The 24,846-nt window shown below is 38.1% G+C and overlaps 1 protein-coding gene across 7 annotated transcripts in view; it reads right to left on the reverse strand.

Moving 5' to 3' along the window:
- Positions 1–24,846, reverse strand: part of ESRRG (estrogen related receptor gamma) — a 696,017-nt gene that overhangs the window by 216,277 nt on the left and 454,894 nt on the right. Inside the window, exon 1 of one of the 7 annotated variants that reach the window (XM_059875663.1) lies at positions 2,791–2,896. The exons of the other annotated variants lie outside the window; for them this stretch is intronic. The gene's annotated coding sequence lies outside the window, so the exon portion shown is untranslated. Of the gene's footprint in view, positions 1–2,790; positions 2,897–24,846 lie in introns of those variants that run through there. 7 annotated transcript variants of the gene reach the window in all.

Genomic DNA, 24,846 nt, shown 5'->3' on the forward strand with positions numbered 1-24,846 from the left:
ATGCCCATCTTGTGATGGAACTGTTCTTTATCTTGACTGTGGTGGTGGTCAGAGGAACGTACATTTACAATAAAATTACACAGAACTAAACCCACGCACTCACACACACAAGTACAAATGAGTGTACACGATGAGATCTAAAGTCAGTAAACTCTTTCAGGATCAGCCTCTTGGTTGTGACCTTGTACTATAATTGAAGGAGGTTACCACGGAAAAATGTTAGATGATTCAACTTCTGTTTCGTTACCGTAGAACCATGTCAACTATTCCATTATGGCAGATACTTAAGCATCAACTTTAATAAATTCTATGTTTTGTTTAAAGAAGGCTCCCGATGGATTTTTGGTTTCCCTGGTAGCTTGGACGGTAAAGCGTCTGCCTACAATGCAGGAGACCCGGGTTCGATCTCTGGGTCGGGAAAGTCCCCCTGGAGAAGGAAATGGCAACCCACTCCAGTATTCATGCCTGGAAAATCCCATGGACCGAGGAGCCTGGTGGGCTACAGTCCATGGGATCGCAAAGAGTCAGACACGACTGAGCGACTTCATTTCATTTTCACCACGGAAAAAACTGGGTGAATGTATAGTATTTCTCGGTATTATTTCTTATAACTGCACGTGAGTCTACAAATATATCAAAGTAAAAAGGTTTTTTTTTTTTAATTAACATCTCTCTTGAAGACATGGACTATAGTGCATTTGACTTTGTATCCTTGGCACTTTGTATGATGCTGAACTCATATTAACTACTCGATGAATATGTCACTTAATATGTTTGTTGAATAAATAAATGAGCTGCAAGGCACAATGTTAACTAAAGGCATCATTATTCTTTATAAATGTTGTTATAAACCTCATCACATAAGTTCTATGTCTGGCTTATATTTATCTGGCATTACTTGAAATACCAAACTTCCAACACTAAATATCAGTTAGTCAAGGTCATGAAGCTGAGGCATAGATGGTCCTCCATTCTACCACTTCTCAGAGTATGGTGAGCTCTCAGGATAATGGTCATAAGAAATATTAATATTATTTCATATATCTCAATAAGATATCAGGATTTTTTTTCCTTTTTAACAGTGAGAAAAGAAGTTATAATCACACAATGATTCTCGAAACAAACTTGTATGACAAGCATGTTCTCTGTTTTACAGATGAGGAAACAGTATTGTCATAGAACTGGAACTTGAACTTGAAATTTCTGTCTAAATTTTGTCCTCTGAGCTACAAAATGCTGAACCACGAAGATTTAATAACAATACTTTATAGCAGCCAATTAAACATGTCAACTGTAGTCACACATATAACTACTATCTTCTAAAGATTTTAGTTTTCAATACTATTTCTTAAACAACTGCATACTCAGTTAAGTGCTATGATGTATCTGTGATGATGATACAAATACAAAATAACAAAAATGGGACCAAAATAAAACAAAAAGAAAAAAAAGTACCTTATCCCCTTAAACATCTAACAACAAAGGATAATTTTGAAAAGTCAAAATTACTTGGCGACTTAGAAAATACTAGATTATTTACACCATAGAAAGGAAAAGCTAAAAGATGACTATTATTTAATTGAAACAGATTTAGAGCCTTCTAATAAGGAGAAATTATATTATTTCACAGCATGAAAAACCTGAGCTAGATACCAGGTAGAACTTCCAGACCAATTAGCTTTTATCATTAATATCAAAACATATTAATTATATTACATATACACTATGTATATGTAATTAATTAATATACATTAATTTTCTGTGTCTCAGCTATCTATTAACTAAAATGTAGGTATTAATTAGTGCTCACACTATCTAATGCAGAAATGTTGAGACACAAAAAGAAAATAGATATGAAAACCTTTGAAGAGTTTAAATGTTATGCAAATCCAAAGTGTTACTACAAATCTGTGAGACAAAATATTTTAATCTTTGCAATAATCAAATCAGAACATTAAGCTGCACCTACTTTTGAAATATAAATCCATACCTACCTGGGGCTGTCACAAGAAAACTAGTCAGCCTTTGGGATTTGTTGTAAATTACATTTGTTTAAACACTTTGATAACACATTCTAACTTGTACTGGGAGCTTTCCTGGTGGCTCAGACGGTAAAGCATCTGTCTACAATGAGGAAGACCAGGGTTCGATCCCTGGGTTGGGAAGATCCCCTGGAGAAGGAAATGGCAATCCACTCCAGTACTATTGCCTGGAAAATCCCATGGACAGAGGAAGCCGATAGGCGTACAGTCCATGGGATCACAAAGAGTCGGACACGACTGAGCGACTTCACTTTCACTTTCTAACTTGTACTGACTTTTCACCAACATAAGCTCACACTATCACCCAAAATGATCTCCTTAACTTCTCAGTACTTGAGATGAAGGGAGGATGCTAGGTGTTCACAGGAAAGCTTTAAAGGAAGCAGTTTACAAATCTTTATGTGCCAAGAATGATATGGACACTGAAGAATAATGAAGTCTTTTTCCAGAGGAAAATGTGTTTCAGAAGTCAATATATCCATGCTAAGAATGCAGGCTGCATGAAAGTCATGCAAGAAAATACTGAGGTTTAGAACACCAACCTCCCCCAGCCCCTCCACCTGTCATCAGATTCCATGTGGATGACACCTAGTCTAACACAGGTCAGGGGGAAAATTCAGGTTAGAGATAAATTCTGAAACTGTTTAACTACACTAGGCCTTCTTAGCTATTAATCACAAGAATAAAACAAGAAAGTGCGGATAAAGCTACAATGATCACTTTGGGGGAGGAAAAAAGTGACACCTACCACTAGAGACATTGTCTTCAAGCAAGAACCATGAGGAATGTCTCTCTGGAGTGACTTCAACAACGCACAGTATGAGTCACAATGGCTGTCAACCTCAGCAGCTTCTGAGTCAGCCTCTTCAAGACCCAAGCCCCTGCCTCCTCTGTTTGCTGCTAAGGCGTGGCTCTCCTATGACAGTACATCTGACCACTTTTCAGAAGGCAAGCAGACAAGGTAGGAACATTCCTTGTTCTTAGCCAAAGTCCAAGAAGAAAGATGTAGGGAAAACAGGAAGAGGGGAAAATTAGTGCTGTTCATCTCATAAGACTTGATCACTGATACAAAGTAGCTGAATGGACTGCGCAGGGGCTTTGGAACACAGTGTTGCCCTTGATGTGCGTGTTTGAGGGCAGCTGTGGCCCTGGAAAGCAGGCCTGGCGGAGCCCAGCCACGAGGACGGGCCCTGGTGGTGATGTGGCTGCACTCAATATGCCAGCAAATTTGGAAAACTCAGCAGTGGCCACAGGACTGGAAAAGGTCAGTTTTCATTCCAAGCCCAAGAAAGGCAATGCTAAAGAATGTTCAAACCACCACACAATTGCACTCATCTCACACGCTGGCAAAGTAACGCTCAAAATTCTCCAAGTGAGGCTTCGACAGTACGTGTACTGAAAACTTCCTGATGTTCAAGCTGGATTTAGAAAAGGCAGAGAAACCACAGATCAAATTGCCAACATCCACTGGATCAAAGAAAAAGCCACAGAGTTCCAGAAAAACATCTACTTCTGCTGTATTGACTATGCCAAAACCTTTGTGTAGATCACAATAAACTGTGGAAAATTCTGAAAGAGATGGGAATACCAGACCACCTGACCTGCCTCCAGAGAAATCTGTATGCAGGTCAAGAAGCAACAGTTAGAACTGGACATGGAACAACAGACTGGCTCCAAATCGGGAAAGGAGTACGTCAAGGCTCTATGCTGTCACCTTGCTTATTTAACTAACATGCAAAGTACATCATGTGAAACGCTGGGCTGGATGAAGCACAAGTTGGAATCAAGATTGCCAGGAGAAATATCAATAACCTCAGATATGCAGATGACACCACCCTTATGGCAGAAAGTGAAGAATAACTAAAGAGACTCTTGATGAAAGTGAAAGAGGAGAGTGAAAAAGCTGGCTTAAAACTCAATATTAAAAAAAACGAAGATCATGGCATCCAGTCTCATCACTTCATGGCAAATAGATGGGGAAACAATGGAAACAGTGAGAGACTTTATTTCCTTGGGCTCCAAAATCAGATGGTGACTAGAGCCATGAAATTAAAAAATGCTTACTCCTTGGAAGGAAAGCTATAACAAACCTAGACAGCATATTAAAAAGCAGAGATATTACTTTGCCAACAAAGGTCCATCTAGTCAAGGCTATGGTTTTTCCAGTAGTCATGTATGGATGTGAGAGTTGGACTACAAAGAAAGCTGAGTGCCGAAGAATTGATGCTTTTGAACTGTGGTGTTGAAGACTCTTGAGAGTCTCTTGGACTGCAAGGAGATCCAACCAGTCCACCCTAAAGGAAATCAGTCCTGAATATTCATTGGAAGGACTGATGCTGAAGCTGAAACTCCAATACTTTGGCCACCTGATGCGAAGAACTGATTCATTTGAAAAGACCCTGATGCTGGGAAAGTTTGAAGGCCGGAGGAGAAGGGGATGACAGAGGATGAGATGGTTGGATGGCATCACTGACTCAATGGACATGAGTTTGAGTAAACTCCAGCAGCTGTTCACGGACAGGGAAGCCTGGCGTGCTGCAGGTCCATGCGGTCGCAAGGAGTCAGACAGGACTGAGTGACTGAACTGATCCAGTAGCTGGGCTTCACTGGTGGTTCAGTGGTAAAAGAAAAAAAAAAAAATCACCTGCCCATGCAGGAGACAGAGGTTCAATCCCTGGGTTAGGAAGATCCCCTGGAGGAAGACAAGGCAACCACTCCAGTATCCTTGCCTGGGAAATCCCATGAATGAAGAGCCTGACAGGCTATGCCCACAGGGTCGCAAAAAAGTGAGACACGACTTAGCCAGTAAATACAACCACCTAGTAGCTAACTAGTTAGATATACACGATTTCAAGTCTCCTCCTGGAGCATCTACATCCACATGTGAACTCCAGAGTCATATCTAATGGAAATGAGCAGGTTTACTTACTCACAGTAAGTGATGGCCAGTTACAGACATGAATTTCACAGACAAGGATACTAGGATCCACTGTGAGAGATAAAATTGGATGGCAGGGAAATCAAAGAAACAGGAGATGGAGTAAGGAGCTCGGTGTTATCACTTGGAACTTCTATAGGAGCAATGGTATAATATCTCTCTCCCATTCCTAAGGGACCAAAGATTCTGTGACAGAGGGAATTGATGCTTAGATAAAATGGATCTCTTGAGAAATGGTCATTCCTGTCCTAACCTGCCTCAACATGTCCATATTTCTCCCCAGTCTCCAAAATTCAGCTGACAGATTATCAAGCTCAGATAATAACACTGACTGATGTTGGGAACTTTATTCATTCATCCATCTTTCTATCCTCGGAACCTCACAAAGCTGAAGGCTGTGTGCTGAGGTCACAGCCAGCACATAAGTAAGGTTATCTGCTTATTTACCTGCACTGCTGTATCAAATATGCTGTCAAATTTAAGCTAGACTGTCTACTAAAATATCAGCCGCAAAAAACCCAAATAATGATGGCTGAAGGATGGCATGTGATTGGTTGACTATACTGAGCACAGGGTGGTTGTTACCGTAGTCCTTTTATTAAATATGAAAGTCAAAGATTTATGTTATGGGTGATGAGGGCAAGAATGCTGTAAAAGGGAGAAAATATGGCAACAGTATGCTGTACATCACCAATGGGATAATTATTTATCTAAAAAGTTGGCATTCTTAGACTTCCAACATGCAGTGTATGAAATTCATATATTCAAAGGAGACATCATAATAACCTGCCGGCTGGTGGTGATGGATATGTTTTTAATCCAAATGACCACAATCTTCAGCCTGCCTGTCATGGAGGGCCAGGGAAAAATGGAATTTTCCTTTCATAACTCTTGATGTTGAAAGAGGAAAAACCTGGAAGCATGATAAGTGGCTCATTCCAATGGACAAATGGACATGGTGCTGAGAGAATGAGCGTGAATAAAAGTCATTGTTCCTGAACGAATGCCATTTTCACTTGTTACACCAAGAAAATGGAGCAAAGGGTGGTGTCTGCCTCCTTCCTTCCTGGAAAGTGCAAGTTCAAACGGCAACGAAAGCTGGAAAATCTTCAACATGGTGTGGATTCATTTACAATTTACCTCTTGCTGGAGAAAGTCGGGGGCAGGCTGGGATAATATTTGTCTATTAACTAAAACTTATTGTACAAACACAGCAAGAAGAGTTGATGCTGGAGTGCTTTATTGACTCGAAAGCCTCGCCTATGGATTTCCTCCTTTGAGGTTTAGAGGAATTCCTATTTCTCATTTACAGGCTATCAGAAAAGGTATATGACCTGTATTTTTTAATTTATATAAATCCACTCAGTCAATCAGCCTGGGCTGAAATTTAATGGATGTATCAGTCATTGTTGGTGCAGGGAGAGAGCAGGCATCAGCATCCACCGTTCCATCTCTCTTCTTACATTACCTCCGCCCTCCTTTTTCACTTTTTTAACCTCCCCAGCTCAGATGTCTCCCCTAACTTCAAGCAAGGAATCTTTCAAAGCTGTTGTTTTTAAAGGGAGAAATCCAAGTAAATATAAACGGATGGAAATACAGGAAGATCTTTCGGCTAATTTGGTTTTTAAAAATCTTCGTTTCTCCCATCCATGAGATGCCAATTTTATTACATATTCAGCAAATTTACAGGAACAAGATGTTCCCCTGACAAATTAATCACTTTCCAAGCATTTTATCATATAAATAAAATATCACCACAGGAGAGTAAAATCATCAGCTCAACCAGTTGGTTTAACCCTTCCTTAGGAAACTGGGCTGAAACAGATTAAGGACCACCTCCGAGACACACAGACACACACACACTCCTTCACTTACTCTTAAAACCATGAGTTCGGCAATCAGACTACTCATAACAAGGCTTTCAGGGACTTGGAACTTCAGAAGCCAGATTACAATGTTTAAAAGAGAGATACCTATACCTCTGGTTTTTAAAAATTTTTTTGCTGCACTGCATGGCATATGACATCTTTAGTTCCCCAGCCAAGATTGAATCCATGACTCCTGCATTGCAAACCCTGAGTCTTAACCACTAGACCCCCCTTAACCACAGGGGACCGGAAGTTCACTCCCCTCTCTTGCTTTTTAAAAGATAGGAGAAACTGAAGACAAAAGGATCTCTACTATGCTAGAATTTATCTTTTCTTTTTCATAGTTTTATTTCGACATTTCTCCTAAATAATCATCATTAAATACTATGTTTTTATAGACCTATTCTTACCCTACCATTCTAGGCAGGGAAGAAAAAATGCAAGGTGCTAGGTTTCTGTCTTTACTTAGCTTTCCCCTCTGCTAATTTCAGAAAGTGAATCCAGCAATTATAAGTAGTAGGGAATTGATAAGGAGTTCACACGTGCAGGAGAAATAGCTTCAATTCAAGCTTCCCTGACTAATCCTTATTATGACTCATTTCGACTTCAGAATTTGTCGGTTGAGGTAAGAAGCTAATTTGGCTTTGAGAAGTGAAATCTCAGTTTTGTACTTTCCTTCCAGTGCTTCTAACAACCCATTATTAAGAGCAGAGTAGGAGGGGGCATGAAATATTTATTGAGTGCCCACTTTCATCAGGCATTTTTTTTTTTTTTGCATGCTATTTTATTAGATCATTAAACTTAACATACTTTAAGTAAAAGCATAAATTTCTTTGGCTTCCAAACCCACAGTCTGTACCACTGTATATCTTACATCGGAAAATAAAATGCACTATTTTAAAACTTATACCCAATACGATTCTCAAACTCTGACCCTGAGACGAACAGCAGGACACTCGGCAGATCTTGGCAGGAAAGTTGCCCTGGCAGATTTCTCTTAACTGTTTCGTTGCTCTATGTGCACGCATGCTGCTCCTTCTGTTTGCACTCATCAGAAGACCTGTCTCCTTTCTTGCCATGGGTTCTCTTGCAACAAATACAACCAAGTTTAATCTAGAGAAATCTGGCATCATGACTGGGCCAGGTGTGAGACACCAAGGAAAGGTGACCAGGCCATGCTGACTGTCTTCAGTGCTTACATAAATATTAATACCATTCTATTAATGAGCCCTGTTTGGGGAAACCCTAAATGGTCACCTTACCTCCCTACTTATGAGCCCATAAAAATACTGGTAATTTATGTTACATCCTTCTTCTTCCCTATGAATTGCATAATGAAGTTCTTTATGCGAGGCTATTAAGAAGCAACTTGGATGCTACTACTTGCTACTTATCCCATATAATTAATAATATCATAACTGCTATTGAGGGCACTGTTTAAAACAGCTAGGCTTCTCAAGTAGTATCAGTGGTAAAGAACCCACCTGCCATGGCAGGAGAAACAAAAGATGCAGGTTTGATCCCTGGGTCTGGAAGATTCAGTGGAGTAGGAAATGACACCCCACTCCAGTATTCTTGCCTGGAAAACTCCACAGGCAGAGGAACCTGGTGGGATACGGTCCACGGGATCACAAAGAATGAGGCATGACTGACAGAGTACAGAACACAGCCTTCCATAAATATAACTGATTTGACTAAACTTTCAATAGCAAATTTCAGGAATAATCATTAAAATGAGATTTGCTTTTGAAACAAATGTGTTATACAAAGGCTTTTAGTAACATTTATTTATTTTGGTTCTAATTAAATCATTATACTCATCAGTTGACTACATAACTATAAAGTCAGCATTCTTAAAAAGAAAGTAATAAAACTAATTAATTTCTTTCTGGGTTGTTCCTTGATAAATTATGAAATCTCTCTTTTACATTTCCTGACAAATACTTGGGCACATAGTTTTCTTTAATAGTTGATGTTCATGTCTTTGAATAACACCCTTCAATGAAAATGCCAATCAAATAAAAATAAAATTAACATTTAGATTATGGATTTTCTGGTCCTATGAGAGAAGATGAAAGAATGAATCTGTAAAATGCTAAAAAGAGATGTTTATAGCAAGCACATGTTCATTTACTAAGCTTCCATTGCCATTTTGTGGAAATAAACATACTTAAAACTCTAAATTCTTCCTGTCAAAACAAATGAGTTTGAGCAAGCTCTGGGAGACGGTGAAGGCCAGGGAAGCCTGGTGTGCTGCAGTCCATGGGGTTGCAAAGAGTTGGACATGACTGAGTGACTGAACAACAACAAAACTCTGAACTCTTCCTGTCAAAACAAATATACTTTTTATCATGATCCCTCAGACGGTAAAGAGTCTGCCAGCAATGTGCGAGACCTGGGTTCGATCCCTGGGTCAGGAAGATCCCCTGGAGTAGGAAATGGCAAGCCACTCCAGTATTCTTGCCTGGAGAATCCCATGCATGGAGGAGGCTGGTAGGCTATTCCGTCCATGGGGTCGCAAAGAGTCGGACATGACTGAGCAACTTCACTTTAAGATAAAGTAAGTTACAACATAACCCAGGCAAAGTTGACACAAGCACGTGATCTGATGAATCATATGCATGTAAATTACTTGAAAATGATATAAAACTGGTCCTGTTCCGATTAGATCAGAGGTGTTCTAACACCCTAACCTCAGAAAACAAAAGGGGATAATAAAACAACGTTCAGGAAGACCCATGCCTGCAAGTCTTCAATAAGAACAAAATTTAAAAACAAAAAGCCAGTCAAAGTGAATAAAAGTAATTAAGACAATGGGTAAAAAGCTTGTGTTCTTGTATAGGTATATTTAAAAACTTTTTCTAAAATACTTCTTGACTTCGTACATTGTGTGTGTGCTTAGCCACTCAGTCGTGTCCAACTCTTTGCGACCCCATGGAACCCACTAGGCTCCTCTGTCCATGGGGATTTCAGGCAAGAAGACTAGAGTGGGTTGCCATTTCCTTCTCCAAGGGATCTTCCTGACCTAGAAATCAAACTTGGGTGTCTTGCACCTCCTGCATTGGCAGACAGATTCTCTTACCACTGAGCCACCTGGGAAGCCCCTGACTTTGTATATTGATGGAGCCTAAAATATCTATAAAGTCTTCCCTAAAGTTGTCAATTAGACGCTGAGTCAACTCCTGCTCTTGTAGTTAAACCATCACTATTTCCATGCACATGTTACTTCTAATTAATTCATGTCTCTCAACATTGTCCTTTGCCTGTCAAAAGAGTAAGCATTCAATCATCAGCCAACAGTATCCAAGTGCCTTCAGGAGGAATAGATTTGTTTTCCAGGAAAAGATAATATATGAAAAGTCACTAATTCTGAGAAAATATCTTTTGTGGGGGTTTTATTTTTGCAATGGTATGCAGCAAAGCTAGGGATGGGGCTGTGTTGTTCAACGTGAGGCTTGGGGGTGGTGGGCAGAGAGAGCTGGGATGTCAGAGGAAGGAGAAAGATCACAAACCAGGTGTGGTCTAGTGCTCCTGAATTTTAACTTAATGCCTTTAAATTTTATGGAGTTACTTGGCTTATGACAAACAGCTCATTTTATTTGGCACTGGAAAATGGTTTCAAAGGCAGAAAAAAAGGAATCATCTCAAATATTTTTTTAGAAAGTAACTGGTTAGAAAGATATTTCCTCGAAATAAAAAGTATTTTACTTGAGCAACTATGAAGCAGGTTGCTGCTTATATTTTAAATTAGCAGAATGGTTCCTTTTCATGCCTGTTTTGCTCCAGATAGATGTTGCTTATTTAAGTGAAGGCTAGAGCTTGACTGGCTCAAAAAAGCAAGACCATTAAATTTACTTTGCAACTGAACTGAGTCAAGTGGGATGGAGTAGAGGAACACTAAAGAGTCTAGTCTATTCTAGAACATAAGCACCAATTGCTTTTCTGGACAGATAGAATTGGGGGAACTATTCACAAACACATTTTCTTTTTAATGGCTCTATCATAAGTTTGTCCATTAAAACATAAAAAGGTTAGATGTAATACATAACACTATCCATATATCTGTAAGAACCTACACAGTAAAAATAAGGGGGATGCATAAAAAATCATAAACTTAAATGAAGCACCTACCCTCACCCCAAAATTATATTTTATGATTTTCAGGAAAGAAGAAAGGAACAGTTTGTTTCAACCCTGGATATTACCGATGCCATTCATAGTTCTGGACTTTCATTTAGAATCATTTTCATTCAGACTAGATCTTCCTAGATTTCAATGACAATGTCAGGCCTGTAGAGCCTATCTTGTGAGATACCAGGAAGTCTTTTAAAACCATTATGTTTAAACTTTCCTTATTTTAGTATAAATGATTTCGTTAACTCCAGTTTACCATTTCTTTAAGTATTTTGTTTTTGCACTCATCAGGTAATTCCTACAACATGCCTTTCTAGGTGGTTTATTGAGACCCCAAACACACAGTCCTATACAGATTTCTATGGTTAAAGCTTTCATTTCATATTTAGTTTATATTAATGGACATGCTGAATTCAGTTACAGGGTTTTGTATGTAGCAATTACCCAAAAGATTTTTGACTGGCCACCTATACAAATAAAATTAACATCAATCTTTTTCTAACTGTTTTTACCTAGTAGAAAAACAAAACAAAATACGTATAAATCACGATTCACTAAAAAGTCGAATGTTTTATTCCCCACCTCCCCCTCCCCCACCACACACAAAAATCATCAGTTTCAGAAAGGACAGAGTTGTTTTATTTCTGCCAAAGCTGTGCCTAAAAATATTACATTTCATCAGTTTCACTTATCTTGAAAAGTCCCCAAAGGTTCCCTACCTGAAGCTGGCCATATTTTCAGTGCAAAATAGGCTGAGCTCTGCTATCTAAATCTAGATAAAACTCCTGGGTTTGTAATCTGCACAAAGATCTATACATCTAAATCTCTATGCAAATCAAATGCTTTCCTGCATTCGTGTGAACATTCCAAAGCACCCAGGGCTCAGGGAGCAGGAGGAGGTTCTTACAGATTCTTCCCGGAGCCCTTCTTCTCCTTTCCCTCTATTTATTTATACTAGCTCCCTAAATAATTCACACTGCCTGCTTTTCAGCCCGAATGTGCCTCAGAAGAGGCCTACAATGAGCGATTGCAGTCACCAGATGGACTCGTGAATGCAGCAGGTGGGGCAGATGGCAAGGCGCCCTGTCTGATGCTGCTTGCTTCGGCATGGGCTGCCTTTCTTTCCAGGTACATTATCATCATCCGAACACTGAGTGGTGTGTAGTTTGGGGGTGGGGTGGAAGTGGGGCGCTGGCAAATCTCTGACATGCATTCCTAGAGGAATCATCAATTACCAGCTGCCCTCTTCCTCCCTGCCCCCCACCTCCAGCAACCCTGGATATTTTTACGCTGTTGCTTTGTGAGAGGGTCTGTTAAGACTATGGTGAAGGTTTCGCGATGGACTTTGGCACTAGGGATAAAGAAGGATGCCTGCGTTTTAAAATTCCACCTCGGCTTCATAGCAAGTGAAGAAGAGAGGATTCAAGGGGATGGACACCGGAAAAGTCAGGGAAACTATAAGGGAGAAATGTATTCTCATAGATACTTTGCCAAAAAAAAACACAAATGAAGGGAAAAGGTAGGTGAGATGACTCAGCTCCTGTCTGTCATGCCTTTGCATAAAGGTAAGCTGCCCTCTGCATCTATCCAGTGGAGATCAAAACTGTATCTTTATAGCTTTTCAGTGTTGCAGAAAATATTAGCTGTGCCCAAGTTGAGACAGTTCTGTGTCTCATATTTCTTTAAGAGTCATTTCCAAAAAGTGCAGTATTTCCCTTTCAAAGTTTGTAATTCTATAGTCCTATAGAAAACTGCAATGCCTATCACTTGAAATTGGAAATTTGCAGTCTCATGGTGCCAAGCTATCATGAGACAATCACTCAGTAACATGGAGTATAAATTTTAATTGAGCATAAACACTTGACACAAATTCTCCCGAGATATTTCTGGCATATTCAGATTGGCAATGGTACTATGACACCATGATTTTAATCCTTCTATAAACTTAACTGATGCCAATATAAATCTTATTACCTAACTTCACTAATCATCTAATTATTAACATCTAAAAATGTGAAAGAGAATCATTTTAATGATCTGAAGCAAACCAAGCTGTATCTTCCCAAAAATAAATAAATAAAACACTTTAATAAAATGCATTCACTGAAGGGAGACTGTAAAGACAGAAAACTGCTTTGAATTCCATCTTTGAGTCCTGGGGCAAATTGAAATCCCAGGCTTTGGGGAACAGCGATGGGCAGTTTTGCAAGACTGCTGGACAAAGACAATAGCTGTGAGATTATCTCAAGATTAAGGGCAAGGTTTCCTTATAAAAATTACCTTTCAATAGTCATTTACTTTGATTAGAATGAATTTACTAACTCAGACTTTGCCCTCACAGTCCAACTACACAAATCTAGCGTTCAAATGCATCCTCTTTGCTTTTCCTATGACCAGGTAAATGTATTCTTACCTGATCTTTTAAAGACTTTATCCCCCTCTCATTTCCAGTCTAAGAAACAAACCATACACGAGTCATTTAGAGTATTTTAAGATGTAATGGCAGCTTTGGTGATCAAAGCTTCAAAGGCTTCACAAGGAAGCAGTCTGGACCAGACTTGACTGCTCCAAGACCCCAATCACACTTTCGCAATATTTAGGACTGAAATGTACCATTTCTGATTTGTGTTCTTGAGGGCTAACTTCTTATCGGCTTTACAGGGCCCAAATCAGAAAATCAGAATGGATGTTTCAATTCACTTAGGTTTTATGTAAAATCCCTGCTACCTAAATTCCTGAAATCATTTTCTGAAGATTGACCCAAGCATAAGTTGAAACATGTTTTTTTTTTTTTTTTTTAATGTACTCAAGATGACTTTATATTTTTATTACTTATTTCAGGAACTTTGTGCCCCAGATAGGATCTATACATGGTCAAATATTTTGGAATGAATGATCAAGAAAACGCAGTTTAATGCACTAAATTGATTAGTGATTGTAAAAATTGCAAAGGAATGAATGTAATCTTTTTTGATGCAATAAGAGAAGCTACTGTAAGCAATCAATTGGACACCAGAGAGTTGGCTATAAAAAATACACTTCAAAAATCAATTTTAAACTGGTATTTTCTAACCTTGATTTTATTAACTCTCCTTAAGCTATTTGTCCATAACCTAATTAATGTACATAACCAAAGGTACTTAATAATACTAAACAGAAGGAAATGGACATTTTTTAGAAAGACATTAAAAGGCAGATGGTAATAAATTAAAATGTAAAGATAATAACTGTAAAATTAATTTTTAGAATTATACATTTTATAGTGATTTGAATGTCTGTTCAGACTTCCACAATTAAACTGGCAGGCCAGATTATTTCTAAAATAAAAGTAGTAGCAAAGTCTCAGCTAAAAAATAACTGCTATTAAAAAAATTAAAAGGTAGTAAGTATAAGCAAAGAGCGATAAAATGAGTGGGTCATTACAATTTAAGCATTGGATGTAAGAGAAAATACAGGTAATGTATGGTATAAGATGCTGCTGAAAGTGAATGATAACTAAAATTTTGATTTCTGACACTGCAAAATTATTCTTTTAGTAAAGTCTATATGATACTCTAAAACAGATGCACCTTATATAAACACCTGTATTTGAATATACTTTTGGAGTATCAGAAATCAGTGTCATGCTATTATATACACATGCAAAAATTTCTACATTTGCTTTGCCCGTGTTTAAAAAGTTAGTACATATGTGTCTGTATTTGTGTATGTGTGTGTGTATGTAACACAATTTCTCTGATTTATTTCCTTATTTCAGATGCCTTTCTAGATGTGAATAAGTCTTAGAGTTTCAAAGTACAAGTTAGTTGAAACCTAACAGAGAAAAATAGATATCCAAATTTTATCCTGATACACAGTATATACAAGAATTAGCATAATTTAAACAGAAACATATATTTATATGCCACCTTTCTCTTTCCCAAACAAAATATGGACAAAGTCCCTCAGATGACATAAATTCAGTGCAATGCCCAATTTGTTAAACTCATGCAGTCCCCTATATTAACTATGACTTTTTTTATTTTTAACTATGACCTTTCTTGGTCAGTTTTATTGTTCCTAGGCAGGTAGCACTGATTGGGGAAAAAAATGAAGGGAGAGTGGTTATGATCTCTAATGAAATTACTTATTTATTTGTGGTCTACCTGCCTAGGGGAAAATAGACACTGAGTCATGTAATTAACACAAAAAGAATCTTAGAAGAAACCAACCAACCAACCATATTCTTAAGAGGCAGGAAATACAACGATCAAATAACTAGCAACTTAAAATTTGAGGTAAAGACAGTATCTTTGCAATATTCACCTGTAATCCTGGTTCAAGATTTACCCAGACCACTTTTGCTCTGTTTGGTTTTTCCTCTTGCTGAATATCTGAGAAGAATTTTCAAGTTTTGAGTGTAGAGTTTAAAAAAGAGAGAATGAGCAAATGATCTCTAGCATGCATTCTGGGAACCTCCACAGAACTATTTGCATAGCCCTTGAACACTGTTTAGTAAACAAGGAGTGGACAGGACCAGAGTGGCTTCTCTCTTCGAGTCCTGCTGTCCTTTTTCAAAGCAAGGCAGGGGTTCTGTTTTTAGTACACACTTTGGTTCAGCGTTAATCCTGTTTTATGTTGTTCACACCTGCTGCTGACTAGCAGCCTGCTGATGGGCTGAGGCTCACGCTGCTCAGAGAAATCCCACTCAACTGAGAGGCCGGACAAAAGCTACTGGACGGAGCTGGAAACAAAGCCTGACCAGGGTCCTGAATACATGAGAAGCGGACCCCACAAAATCTCTCCTCTCATTTGCAAATAAAGTCTCCGATGTCCCAAATTTGCCACCCAACAGTAAATGCAACCAAATGCTCTTTTTTTTTTGAAAGCCTAAACCCCATTGGTCTGTCTATAGTCCTCAGTGTTTTCATGTCTTTTGGTAAAATGAATGCCAATATATGCAAAAAAAAGAAAAAAAGCTTGCAAGAATCAGGTGTACATGACAGCCACCCTCTATGTCCTTACCAAAAGAATCTGTACCTGAAACAAACCGATTATTCACTTAAAATATCCTATTGCTCACCTCTCTATTCATGGAATTTTATATCCCAAAATGAACAGATAGAAAATACATATTCTGCCATCCGTGGCCACCGGCTGACCAGGACAGTGACTTGTATGCTAAGACGGTTCTCCCCCACCCCCCAGCCTGCACTGCATGTGCCTAATAGCAAACATCAAAAGGAATGACTTCTTTTTTGATCTTAGTACCAGCGATAAATCAAATTCAGTGCCACAGACAGAGGGGAAATGCACTACTAAAGGAAAACTCCAAGGCTGACAGTGGGACCAGTCGGAGGCATTCGCTCAATCAAGTTTCAGTAAACGATGCCCACCCTCCCTCTCTCTGGAAACAAGATGTAAGCTGTCATGTGCTTACCCAGAGCGAGAAAAACTTACCCAGTCCTGACGTGACCCTAAGTCAAGATGCACTTTCTGCTGACATTTCCAGCGGTGGTCCCAGAGCCCCTCCCACCCACCGAAAGACAGAGTCAATTTCCTTCCTATCTGGGAGTCGGATTCTGCCCGCAGGTGGGCACAGAGAGCTCCTACCGGCTGGCACAGCGCAGCCCCGAGATGAGCCGCACATCTGGGGGTGGGGGGGGGTGGTGTCAAATAAAGACTCTGGGATCATTTTATTACATCTCCCGAAGCACCTTTCCTGCCTGCCATAGCCAATAAAGCCCCATGGGCTCCACTGCCAGCACTCAGGGAGCCACACGTCTGCCTAACCCACAGCAGTGCATAGATTTAATGGAGCACAGTTTTAATACTTCTCTGGGGGGGACGCATGCAAAGCGCTAACTAGCAAACTAAGGTTCTATTAATGAATGGATGTACAGGTGCCATACTGGAGATGCTGGCAGCTTCTTCCCAGTTTGCTTTCCAACTATCTGCCCCGAGCAACGTGCTCTTTGGGGGCAGTCAGTCCTCGAGCCTAGCTCCTCTGTTGGCGCCATACTCTTCCTCGGCAGTTGAGAAATGTACAGGGATGCTCGGAATCAGAGACGCTACCACAGGTGAGAAGCCAGGTGAAGGCACACTGTTTCCGTCTGTGTAAAACAGTGTTCTTAGGAACTCTCTACTGGTATTAAAGAAAAAAAAAAGTTGTCGAAAAAACGAGATACTCTACTTGCCGTAACTGCAGACAGAATTCATGTGTTTTTCATCATCAGACACAGCCCATTCGAACACTGAAAACATAGTTGTCACTTTCAATTTGTTTATGGGATATGAACAGCATAGGAGTAAATTCAATTATTATGTGGAATCACACAAAATTGCTGATATTTGACCTAGAAAAATGGCCATTTCATACGGCTCAACCTAATTTAATTAGAATCCTATTATCTTACGTTCATGCAAAAAAGCCTTAAGTTTGATTGGGAAATTTCATAACTTTCCTTCTTGTTTTCCCTCAGAAAGCTACCTCTATTTTTGGTTTTTAATCACTATCAAAAGTGAGATTTTATCGAAGTATATTTCAAGACTTGAGCCTATTAAGATTTGGGGTACACAAGCCTTAGCCATCAAAATTTCACTGGAAATCAAGTTTTGCTCATTAGTCCACCCACTCATTCCATAGAGTGTTTCCTGTAAGGCTTGGCCTTGTGAGAAGCAACTTGGCAACCCCATAAAACAAAAGAGCAAAAGCTTCATCCCAAGGGCCAAGAGGACAGAACGATGGAAAAAGATGGACAAGTCTCAGCTTTGACGTTCTGAACTAAAGGACTTGAATCACAGGTGATTTTCTTCTCCCCCAGTAGCTTTGTAAGTTTGCTCAAGACAGAAAGACTTCAGCGGATATCAGCAGCAGCGGCGGCTCTCAGGTCAGGTGATATTTAGCGTTTTGCATGTAGTATTGGCGATGTGATGAATACCCTCAGATAAGAAGGGGAAGAGGAGCTGCCACGAGCAATTGATCACAGTGTACTACCTGCCTCCGCCTCCAGCGCTGCTCCTAAGTTGGCCCACTCCTGAAGAAAGTGAGGCCACCTTCGTTGGAGGATAGCGCTTTCCTCGGGCACAAGTTTTTATTTCAGTTTGAATCTTACCCCATTGCATTGCCAGTGATGCATTTTTATGTTTACAATTGACATCTTCGTCAAAGAACGAAACCTCTGAGCAACGGCTCAAAAGCATGAAGGTTGCCTGCAGTTAAGTACTTATTTTACACCTAAACGGAGCCCAGTTGTTTTGAGTTAAAATTTAATAAACCTTAAACGGATGACCTTTCTTGCACAGAAAGGCCCAGGGTTACAAAAAAGAAACGAACTTTCCAATGAAATATATTTTAAGGATCTAGTGCTGAACAAAGGGCTAGTTAAAGCTGAATGCTTTGTCAATTTATCAGCTTGTGAACATTCTGTTCCTGAATTCCCCACTGCTCCTGGATGTATGGAACGGTGGTGCCTTGCTTAATCGAATACTATTGATTCGAGTGTGTCACAGTGATCTCATTGAGAGTAATCAATAGTAATCCAAAATCAATCAATCTGGCTCTTGCACTATCATTTATCAAATCTGAATACGCCAAATTATTTGTAGGTGTCAAATTACAAAGAAGAGAAGGGGGGAAAACCGGGGAAGTTAATGGTTTATATTGAAGAGCAAGACCAATGTCTTTGGTTTTTTTTTTTTTTTTTTTCCCTTTAAAATGGACAACTACTTGGCCAAATGCATTTATCTTCTCATTAACGTATCCTAAATTTATAATGAATCTCATTCCATTCTTGGGAAAGAATAAGACTTCTTGTACAGGAGTGAGCTGGTTCAGCATAATCTTTAGAAACTTAAAGATGCCCCAGCTTGCGGAGATCACACCAGCATTTTCCAAGTCTGAGTAGCTATGTTTCAAATGCCTGTCATCCATCTGCTGGTAAAAAGGAGACGGGACTGGCACAGGACAAAACTGCATCTCTGAGGATCAAAAATGATGGCTAATGGAATCAGAGTGGAAAAAGGAAGAGTTAATTTCTCCAGAGAATGTACACCTAGATGCACGTGCTTATCAAAGAAGCTGCTGTTGGCGCTGAGGGTTCCTTTATCAACACATTCACCTGTAATTTAGTCCAGGTAATAAAACCGTCTATTCATTACAGCACACACTCAAAAGCACTCCTACTATTTAACGTGAATGAAAAAAAGGCCCAGAGTGTCTAAAACATTTACTTTCGCTAATGCAAAAGTGTTGGCATTTTACTTCATTCGCGATAAGCTGGTGCCAGTGGAAGTGATTATTCTTTTCTTATTCAAAGCCTATCAGCATTTCGAAAAGCTCTCTCCATCTTATCAGGTGTATGAACAGCACAGTTACTGAAAACAGTTTGTACGGCTCCTCTCTCTTTCTGCCCAGCTATCTGATAAACCCCCAACTAACTAACTGTATTTACACACAATCAAACAGAAGTTGTATCTTCCACGCGCGGTCGCCACATTCCAGTTGGCCGTAGGTTTTTCTGCTGTGACATTAACTTAACCAAAATGTCAGTAGCGAGTACCCCAAACTGACAACAATCAAGAAAACACTATAAAAGCACTCAACTAGAATGCACGACAAACAGAGACAAAAGCAAAACAAATGCGAATAGCTGAAGGCAATCTCTTTGGAATTTGAGGGGGGGCGGGGGATAAAGTGTACCGTGTGTGCAAATCGGGATGAAAATCATGCACTTACCTTTGACCAAAGTAAATGATCTTTTAGCAAAACAGATCAATAGACAGACAGCAATTTTAAAAGAAAATACTGCTGACATGGAGGGGGTTCAGGAAAGTTTCTAAGAACTGAGCACATATTGCCCCCACATTTCAGTTTATCTCAATGTAGGGCAGAGAAGTTCTATAATGTAAGCAAAGTAAGACAATAGTATCACCGAACTTACCCCATAAACCGAAGACAAGATAGAAAGCAAGGCTGTCACATATGGTGACCACATTCTCAGGACAGATTTTCCAATCATTAAAACCCTCATAAATGCTCTAGACATTAAAGTTTTGTTCACTATAAGGAAATAGAAAAATACAAAAAATACAATTTGAGTGTTTAACCTCATCATTTTTCTCATTCTTCAGAATTAACCAACTGAACAGTCCCATATACAGCTACAAAAAAGAACCATCCTAGAGACTAAGCTAAGGAGATGATCCACTCTCCATTTCTACCTGGTTAAAAAATGCTTTCAGGAGTTCATGGTTCATACAAATCAAGAGACATCCCTAATCATTTCTGGGTAGTTCTTCGGAGCATGAAAGACAATAATGATATTTCTAGAACAGAAGAGAAATATGAAACTTATTTGAACAACTGAATAATAAATTCCTAACCCCATGAAAGAATCTCTGCCTGGGCTTCGGTGCATAAATGGTCCATTTGCTCCTCATCTCCTTTTGCTGAATGGCTAGGAGAGAACAGAAAAAGGCAGCCACATGCTCCCACCTGAGCCCAACTCCTGATTCTGTCTAGACTCCAAGAACAGAATGAGCCTTTCCTCAGATGGGGAGAGCAATAAGATGAATTAGCCAAGTGTGCAGTTGAGTACAATTCAGCTGATGGTTGCCTTTCCATCTGTGACACTATGATCCCAAGACTGGTGAGGCAGGTCTCATTTAAGTCTGTGGCTAAAAGGGGTGCTTCTGTCATTTCTTAGGGCCCAGGACCAACTGTATACAGACACTTTCTCATATATATTTTTTTCTTTCTTTGGCCATGAACTGTTGGTTATGGGTACAACAGTCCTCCCCAAAATATCTAATTTGTTTTAATAGATCAATGGCTGTAAAGAAAGCATTGATAGAGTATTTTTTCATTTAGGGAAAAATGAATACAATGTAACAAGGCAACTTAGATTTTTTGGAGAAGTTAAAGTGCCACGATAATTTGGATTATGGAGGGCAAAGAGCTATTGATTGAACAACCTCACATTTGAATTTTTCTCTTAAGTACCTTTGTCTCTATAATTTTTCATATGACTCACGATTTTTGCTCACTCTGAACACAATTTTAGATATTTTTTTCAAAGCAAAATAAATGTTTAAAACTACAGACTGTAATAACCTACTAACTGCCTTGAAAAGGACATCTTTTCATACATTTTAGCTCCCATTGTATTAAGAAACTAAATGTATTTATTTAATGAGTCCTTTGTTTAAATTCTCAGAAGCCATTGCAAATGAATAAAATCTTCCTCGAGTACATGAAAAAGGAAATCTCACATACAAAAATACAATTCTGATCATGGAGGAGAAAAAAAGAATTCAGTGTTCTTCTATTTTCTGTGCATAAGTTCTTGATTTACTTTTTTAAATTTCATTTTTTTAACCTATTGAAGAAGCAAGACAAACATGAAAGCACAAGATACCTTATTTTTTTTTCTTTCTCAGAAAATGTATGCAATATGCAACAAAAAAAGAAATGTCCCTTTAAAGTGGACTGACAAGGCTTTTGATTCTCCACTTGTTAAAGACTTTATATACATCACACGTAAGAGCAACTAAGATTCACTACTTTGGACCTTTTTTTTAAAAACAATGAACCCCATTATTATCCCTTTATTTCCAAGATAGTAAAAAGATTTGAACAAGCTTCAGTTACTCTTTTTCTTTTTTTGAACAAAACTCATTATTATCTATGCTTTCTGTAGTCCCACAGAGTTTTAAAGAGAAGTAAGCAAACAAGCTGGTTTTCATTGCAGTTCTACTAGCCATCAATCTCTGATACAATATGAGAATTTATTGGTTGCTTCCCTTTTATTTAGTACCATCTTAAGCAACTGTTTGCAGAGGTGTATGAGGAAGCAAAGTTAAATTGACACGTCTGTGATATGCCTGACAGCCCTTCGTATGCCTAGTATTAATTTGCTTTCTTTGGCTAGGTAAGTGCTGCCAAAGCATATTATATATAATGTGTACTTCCAATCAAAATGATGAAAAGTATATAAGCAATTTTGTTTCACTCAAAGCAAGGTGAGAAAGCAGAGGAATGTATATGACAGAGACTGCCTTTAACAATCAAAATATAAATTTGCTTTCAAGTTCTCTTTTTACAATGCAATCTGATCTTCGATAGGCTCTCCATGAGTTTAACACTTTAAATAACTCTTTAATAGATTTTAAATGCCAAAAACCAGTGTTTTCATTTATCAGACTATGTGAAAGAATTCCATATAGCCAGAGGCAGCATTTCTAATGGCTAGTGTTGCATGTTCTATATTTATATTCAAATGCACATACAGATCTATGTCAGTATATTGAAATAAGACTTTAATTGGCCAGTGAGAAGCCAATTTATTTAAAACTGTACTTTTTCTTTTATTGCTTTGCCTCAGTGAGTTATCTTCCAAATAAATATACATGCATTGCCATCAATTAAAATGACAAAACATTTGAAAAATCAAAACATAAAAAAGCAAGCTTCTTCCAGACATTTTAAAATGCTTTTTATAAATTAAAAAAGGAGGTGCCTGAAGGTATACATACACAACACATATACAATCTGTATCTGCTCAATTTGATGGTTTTGCATAGTTGATTTGAAAATACATTTGGAAAATACTGAGAAATAGTGTCCAAATCAAAGAAAAAGAAACATTTGGCACTTCTGTAAAGAAAAAGTAAAGAGAAAGGGTGTTTGTTATAACTAAATGGAAATTATTTTTATCAGCTAGGTTTCCCAGACTTTGACAGTCGAAATCTAAAATGAACTTGAAACAAGAAGAAGATGCCAGGTAAATCCTTCAAAAGGCAGAAGGCTGTCACTTAACACTCTCAGATAATAAAGGAGCTAACTTTCAGCAGATGGATTGGCATAAAGAAACAGCAGGATTTTTTTAAACAAGAAACATTAAATCTGTTTAAGTATTATACAAACATATAAAGGTAGGAAATGAATCTAGGAATTTAAACAAAATATGCATTAGAACAAGAATTTGAATAGAAAGAGCATTTGGATAAATGTTTTCTCTCAACACTCAGATTCACTGAGCAAAACCACAGACCTTAAACTTACCTCTGAGAATAAAATTCAAAAATTCACAAATCTATGATGTCTTTCATTTGCACATAATGATAATTAATTTTCTATATTTGCTTTTGGCAAAAAATAAAATGACATATTTATATAGTCAGATAAGTGAAATTTTTATTTTGCACTTATTTAAAAGCTATCATGTTTTCATTAAGATATATTTATCAGACCCAACTATATGAGAAAACAATGTAGCTAAGAGCTAATTCAAAACTGGTTCTTGGATATGGGCCCAAACCATTAAATTATGTACTTAATACTAGTGGCTTATTTCCTATTTTACAAATTATTTATGATTTCTATATACTGAATTTCAAAATGATAATTAAAAATGTATAAAATCAGAAACAGATTAATATATTAGGTTACCTGTTACCTGTCATTTATACAGCAGCTAAACCAATTTAGTTTAAAATCAGACTTGGTAAATACCTGAAATACTAATTCAACGTTAAAATGATGCCTAGGAAATTTAACTAGACACTAGCTGATTAGAAAAACACTTGAGATCCACTTTATTATATAAATACACAAGAACACTCTCAGCAGCACACTTATATTCTACATACATACTTCTTCCCGTGTCTATATATGTATTTCACCTGCATACTATACATGCACATAAATGTACACACATGTGTGTAGTATATTCTACAGACTGCTTTGGATTTTAAAGTAGCGTATGCATAGCTATTTATTTACAATGGGATAGACCATGGACATCCCATACACATGGCTACGAAAATAATAATCAACAGCAAAATATACAAAATGCAGTAAGAGAGAATGTCAAGAGGCAGAGATGCTGGGTGTCATCCCCGGACTCTCAAATACAAATATAAGTATGATTGGAGAAAGAGAACCTAAATATTTCACTGTCAGAGAATGTAGAAAACAGCAATTCATTTCTATCTCATGTGCTTTAGGACAATGACAATTTAATACAAGGCCAGTGGATGTAAAAGAGATAAAAACTGAACAAACTGGGCCAGGGCAATCAAAGATTTTCTCCAGAGAGCTGGCTAGGGCCGGAGCTCAAATGCACTTACAACAGATCAACATTGTATTGTTTCTCTCTTCCATGAATTTGCTATGAAGCAAAATTCAGAGCAGAGCTTATCTGCTGCAATGACTTGAAACTTCTACTGAGATACCTCAACGCTCTCCTCTTATTTGTGAATTCTTGGCAGGTGATTCTGAAAAGTTTATTTGATATTAATTGCTGTCACAGAAATCATGGCTATCAACTGCCACTTGTATGACAAAGTATCAACCATAAGCACAGATTTTGATTTATTTTTATGAAATAACATAAGCAAAGCATTCAGTGCCGAACAGCACTTAGGAAGTCAAACAAAGAAATATTTTGTTTTGTCACTAGGCTAAGAAAAATGTTGAGGAATTTTTCACAAGTGATACGGACTTGAGATTAGGCATTATGCCTACCTTCCAAAAAAACGGCTTCTTCTTTGTCTGTAGTTCTTGCAGGAGTGAGGTATTGTGAAAGTATTGTTAAACAGAGTCATAGAGAAGTTAGCTGCCCCCTTTGATGAATAGCACCATGGACCTAAAATTAATTGCAAAAGTATGGCCTGGCTAATGAGATGGTCCTTATCTTTTTTTAGCACAGGAAGCACAAGTATTTTTCTACTGGCTCAATATTTTACAAAAATGCCTAAACTATTCTTAACTCAGTAAAAATATTATTCAAAGACCTCAAAGACACAAAATAACACAAATTCTAAGATCTAGAAAATTCGGAATGAAAACTAATTTCCTGTATTATTTTCTTTCTAAATGTTT

Source organism: Bos taurus, chromosome 16, assembly GCF_002263795.3.
Source record: "Bos taurus isolate L1 Dominette 01449 registration number 42190680 breed Hereford chromosome 16, ARS-UCD2.0, whole genome shotgun sequence".
NCBI classification, from domain to species: domain Eukaryota; kingdom Metazoa; phylum Chordata; class Mammalia; order Artiodactyla; family Bovidae; genus Bos; species Bos taurus.